Source organism: Pteropus vampyrus, unplaced genomic scaffold (genome assembly GCF_000151845.1).
Source record: "Pteropus vampyrus isolate Shadow unplaced genomic scaffold, Pvam_2.0 Scaffold169, whole genome shotgun sequence".
In the NCBI taxonomy this organism is placed as follows: Eukaryota; Metazoa; Chordata; class Mammalia; order Chiroptera; family Pteropodidae; genus Pteropus; species Pteropus vampyrus.
This window is the reverse complement of record NW_011888950.1, coordinates 2,504,553-2,510,857: the sequence shown is the minus strand read 5'-3', so window position 1 is coordinate 2,510,857 and position 6,305 is coordinate 2,504,553.

The window sequence follows — 6,305 nt, the reverse complement described above, 5'->3', positions numbered from 1 at the left end:
TGAGATGCACTTTGGTTTTTGCCACCTCATTAAGATGGAGTAAGAACTAACATTAGGAAGTTCATAAATCCTTTAAAGATTTTTTTACATAGCATATTTTAAATTATGACTATTTTAAGCTCTATTTTACCAAAATGAATGAGTCATTAAAAGTTAAAAGCCCAGAATTACATTTCTTTCACAAAGCACTACCTGGGCATTAAAAAAAGAAAAATTCAAATGTCTATTGAAAACCTGTAGAACAGCTTCATAAATCATGAATCTCGTGGAAATAAGAAAATTATACACAAAATGGCCTACATTTTTCTTTAAAACATTCACAAGCATTTCAAAATTTATTCACAGTACCAGATGGTATTGCCATACTCTGCCCAGTTTCTGTATATACAGTAGCACCCGATTTGGTAATATGCCCTCCCCCCAAAAGTTTTATAAATGCATTTTGATATTTATTCGGGTTAAAAAACAGAAACAAAAGGATAAATAAGGCCCTGTAAAATGAAAATCTCTAGTTATCTTTAGTAAACCTGCAAGCTTTTAGGTTCTCATTCCTCACCTAAATGTCAAGACGGTAAAGGGTTCCAAAACAGACTTCCAAAGACTTCCCGAGGCAGCAGAGTACAATCTAACATCTCCACTGTTTTACTCCTTATTGTGTAGAGTACAGAATCATGAACCGACATGGAGCGTGTAGCTCATGCTGCTGCACCATAAATAGATTAACCTTAACTTCTTTATGGTAGGAAGCCCAACCTATAAAATACCACCAGATGTTCATTAGATTCTCAAATAGCTACTTTCTAATACCGTACATTTACGTAATACTTAAAAAATACTATTTGGTTATGCAATATGTTAATTTAAGACATATATAGGACATATTGTTTTTGTGAGTTTGGCCAATAAATGAAATTATTAATTTATTTATCTCAAAAGAGTAAACATGGAAAATTAGTAGTATCTCCTACTTATCTGCCATATGCTGTTAATAGTAAAACATTACCTTTGGACACTATTCCAACTGGAACAATTTAAGAAAAAGTTAGTTTATTATGTTGACTAATTATTTCTATATCACTGTAGTTCAGACAGGTTCTTAATTTTCTGTGGACTTTTGAACTTTTTCTGTAACTTGCATATATCACCTAAAATATTTCCCGGAATATTTTACAATTTTTAAAAAAAGTACAGGTCAGTATGACCTGAATTATTCAGTCTGTGACTGAAGCTCAGAACCATCTATTAATATCAATGTAAACAGATCAAGGAGCCTTGAAGGGCACAACACTTTGTCCTATATCAGTGTTTCTAACTCATCCTCATATAGTACATTTACTGAATTGTCACAGTGTATTGGCTAAGGTACAGAGTGTAAAGGGGATATACAGATTTATTTTGGACTTTATAAGTCCTAAATTGAGCTTGTCTCATTAATAACTAATATAAAACAAGGGAAAATGTTACCAGATTACTCTTAGCCTGAAAAAGGCACAGTTCTAAGGCATCATTAAAAGTTACCTAGCTTAAGACTAGATTGCATGGCTTAAAGGAAGGAATCAGAAGACAAGTTTCTACATCTGCAATCAAGACAGGTTTAAATCATGTTTTTTCATCTTTCCAAGTAAAGCAACAACATGTGGTGATGATGATAAACTGGGGTGTTGGGACAACCCATTTCACAATGTCACTGTAAGGACGAAAACGATATGGTGTATGTGGAAAGAGCTTGTTATCCTTCAAATATTACTAAGATGTTAATATCATCTTCAGGATTTTAAACTTCTCAAACCACGGATTATACTTTTTCCATTTTCTTTACCCCTACCATGCCTGTCATAAGTGGAGGTTTTAATAAAAGTCATAATGGAACATAATAAAGTGGGGGTGCTTCCCTCTTCTCTTTTCTTTTGGTCCTTGGAATAAAAAGATCTGTGAGATGTGTGTTTTTATAGCTGGCATTGCCTGTATTTTATATTTTGATTTTTCTCAATCCTTCTTTAGTATATAAACTTTAGTATTTAAACATAGTAAGACTTGAACATCCTGAGAGATATGTAGGAAAAGGAAAATAGATGGCAAGTCAGATATAGTCAAGGAAAACTGAGAACTAATTTTTTCTTATGTTACAAGGTTCATGATTCTTATAATAAATGCTTAATTTAATCAATCTATGGAGAAATATTTATAGCAGGCTTGCTATGTTTCCCTTGCTGTTCCATATATGATCTCCAGGGTGTTCAAGAGTATTCACAAGAATTTTACAGTGTAACGGTAGAGTGAAGACTTTTGTATTTGAAACTGTTCAGGTACAGGGGGGTTCCAAAAGAACTAAGTACCTTTGAAAATGCATTAATCAGTAACTGGGGTTTGTAGGAACATGCAGTCGTGATCAATTTATAAAGCAGGATGTGGACACTTATTCTGTAAAGGGCCAGATAGTGAATACTTTAGGCTTTGTGGGCCAGACGGGTCTGTTACAATATTCAACTCTGTTATAGTTCAAAAGCAGCCATACACGATAAAAAAGTGGATGGGCACAGCTGTGTTCCAATAAAACTTTATTAACAAAAACAGTAAGCACGATGAACTTGGATCATGAGCCATAATTTGACATCCCCATTATAAAGAAATTCTCCCAGCCCTCTTTATAATTTAATAAATATTCAGTATGTGCCTTTCATGTCACTAGGGCATATGTCAATCACCCCTCTGATGCTTTTGTAATACATCACCTTTGACAATTGAAATGGCAGCCCGGACAGGATTCTTCATTTCTTTAAGGCTGAAAATAAGGATGCAGTACAAACATGAGGTTCTGGGGTATTCTCTCTGGAAAGTTACAAAATGAGACATTTGGGGATCTTGTGGCCAAGGTACAATTCCTTTTGAATCACTCTGTAAAATAAAAATCAGTAGTTAATGAAATATGGAATTAATTAGGAATGTTACAGAGAAGTTCCAAGTTTAAGTGTAACTTGAAACTCACATATAGAGCAAAACTGGTTATTTGGTTTTCGGTAGAGCTCTGACTTCTTCAGACTCTCAGAAGCCAGATGGGACAGGACCATAGAAGAAAATGAGTGAGTGTTGTATGAGAGAAATATGTGCACACATACACACATGCATATACTTTTAGGGGTGTGTGTGTGGGAAAAAGAGATTGATTTGGTTAGGGTGGAAGGAGGAGGGAAAGTATATGCATGTTGATTCAGAGTAGTTCACTACCTGCCAGTGCTTTAACACACCACACAGGTGTTACACTCACACCCTCCTAGGATTAGTGCTAGGCTGGAATGATTCTATTCTTACTTTCCTAGAACCTACATCATTTGTCAGTCAGCTCATGCTGATATGTCTGGCCAAGACTCACTATGGTTTTGGGGCAAGGTTGAAACAGCCCCACAATGGAGCGCTACATGGCTCCTTAATAGCTAAGAAACAATGAACATTCATATTACACATTTATCATTCAATAAGAATATCGTCCAGTGAGGACTCTGGATAATTGTTGGCATTTCCATAAGATACACCAGACATTGTTAAATTTAAAAGTCATTGATAATAATTTGAAAATCTAGACTCTTAATAGGAGCTTACTAAAGCATTAGCCAAAACATTTTTATATAACTATATATCATAATTAAATAAAAATTCTTCTTCCTAGCAAATCCCTATGCTGCCATTTCTTTAACTTTTATCAAAGAACACTAAAAGACGCTAATCAACCTGTTTTAGATGAATCCATTCACCAGGTAATAAATCTGACAAGTATTGATTGAGCACATATTATGTGTACAACATATGCTAGGCCTGGGCTGCATGATAAAGATGAAATTGTCTCTGCCCAAGCTTAGGCTCAAAGGACAAATACAGACACACAACCAGGTGTGTCCAAGGGAGTAGGTTAGGAATATGCAAGGAATAAGAGATTTAGCAGAAGAGATAAGATTTGTATTCATGTAATATTACTACAAGATAATATGAAACATATAGCCCAAATTAGCTAATGAATGCCATCAGAATTCAAAGGGGAAGACGCTCTTTTATAAGACAGAGGGATGTGATCAAGGATAACTTTATGGAAAAGGTGACCTTGAACGCTGAATGAAAGGTAGAATTTAGAAAAACGAAGACCTAGGAGTGGGCCAGAGATAGATGAAGACAATGGCATGAGTCAACATACAGAAGTGGCGACATGCATATTCATGTCTCAAGTAAGATAAGTAAATCCTGTTTTGACCAGGTTGTTTAAACAAAGGTGGAAGTAGATGAGTGAGAGATAAGGCTGAACAGGTATGGCAGCGCCAGACTGGAGAGGGCACTGGAAGCTAATTTATTTTGGGATTTCTAAAATTTCTGCTGACGATCGTAATTCATCATGATACATTTTAACTCAGTAAAAAGAAAATTTGTACTTAAAGATATCATACAACTTCAACTCATCATCCAGTCCCTTAAACGAATCCCCCACAAGCTTCTCCCCAATATACTTCATTATAATGTACTTATTTATACTTTAATTTTCTAGAATCTAGAAAAGTAGATATTCAGACTTGAACTTAGCATTAACTTTGGTGCCTTCTTTCCGCATGTTGCTGACATCTAGTAGATGCTGTTGGAAAACATAAATGTCAAGTGCAGATGAGTATTGCTACCTAGGCAAGAGTCCAAACTGTCATATGAACAGGTCTTGACTCATCTCTTATGTGATATTGTTATGATGGCCACTGGTTATTTTGCCAGAGCAGGAGATCAGGAACCTTTCTAATTCCTGAACAGAAAGATATATTACCAATATAAAAAATAGAATGTATGATCACAACTATTTTCCTTTCTTTAAATCATTGGTGGTTTTAGTCAGACATGTGAGCTGGGCTTAGCACCGGGGACTGTTAGAACTGGAAGAGGCCTTCATCTGACCCTCCTTATTTTAGTGGAACAAAAAGAGGTCCAGAAGAGTGAAGTGACTTGCCTTAGGAGATGCAGCTAATTTCTTCTATGGCGAGGAGTAGAACACGCATCTCCTAGATGACAGTGTTTTTCTCACATCAAAAGTTACATCTTAGCTTTAACTTAACTTAAAAAATAGAGCATTAGTAACTTCTCATGGTGTCACTATGCAGCAGCATTTCTCAAGCTCAGCACTGCTGACACTGACCAGATAATTCTTTGCTGTGGCAGCTTCCTGTGCACTGCGATACGATTACCAGCATCCCTGATGTCTACCCGCTAGATGCCAGTATCACCACCCTCCTGGTCATGACAACCAAAAATGTCTCTAGACATTGTCAAATGTACCAAATCATCCCCTGCTGCAACACCCTACCCCCATCGCCTTCCATATCCCACCTACACCTCTAGAATAAATTCCTTCAGAGCCAGTCTGACCTAACCTAAGGGCCTCTTTCCAAGAATCTCATACCTCTACCCTGACAGCACAGGGCCTTCCCCAGGTGTTCTAGTTTCCCCTGTAGGTGTTTACTCTATTGTTGGAATCTAGTTTTTCTAGGTTAGCCATGGTCATAGGTCCTCTCCTCATCCACCCATTCATTATTTCAGCATGCATTTGAGTGCCTATTATACGCTAGATATTGAGCACTGAGAATGCAGAGCAAAGTCTCCGATCTGCAGTAGTTCAGTCTTCTGGGGGAGATGTATACAAAAATGAACACCTGTCAGCCTTATGACGAGTGTTAGGGGAGTGGTGTGTGCAAGGTGCTGCCGATTCAGAGAATACACTTCATTCACACCGAGGGTAGTCATAGGGCGATGCACCACAGAGGCCAAAAGAAGGTGCCATCTAAACCGAATCTTCAAGGATGAATCAGAATGAGTGAGAGAGAAAGGGAAAGGCTCACCAGGTAGAGGGAGCAAGGAGGGAGAAAACCCGGCTTCTGGATATAGATCAACACAGGGTGTGAATTGACTCTGGAGAGGAAGCGGGGGTCGGGTCTTGGGGAGCCAATTATACCATGCCAAGGAGTTTGGAATTGACCTTGAAGGTAATTAGAAGGTAACTAGAAAGTGTGTCAAACTTGCATTTTAGAAAGATTGGAAGTACAGAAAATTACAAATACAGAGGATTTGAAATAAGAGCACAGGCCACTTCAAGACAAACACCGGATGTACTGTCTAGTAAAAGGACAATCGTGCCATATTTCAGTCTTGCGGATCCTGTCATGGGAGGCATTCTTCTCCTAGGAAGGATGCCACAAACTGGCAAGAAGAGAAAAGACCCACGACCATACAGAGGGACAGCCCCCTCCTCCACCCAGGAATGTGGGCAGATAAAACCTTTTACCACC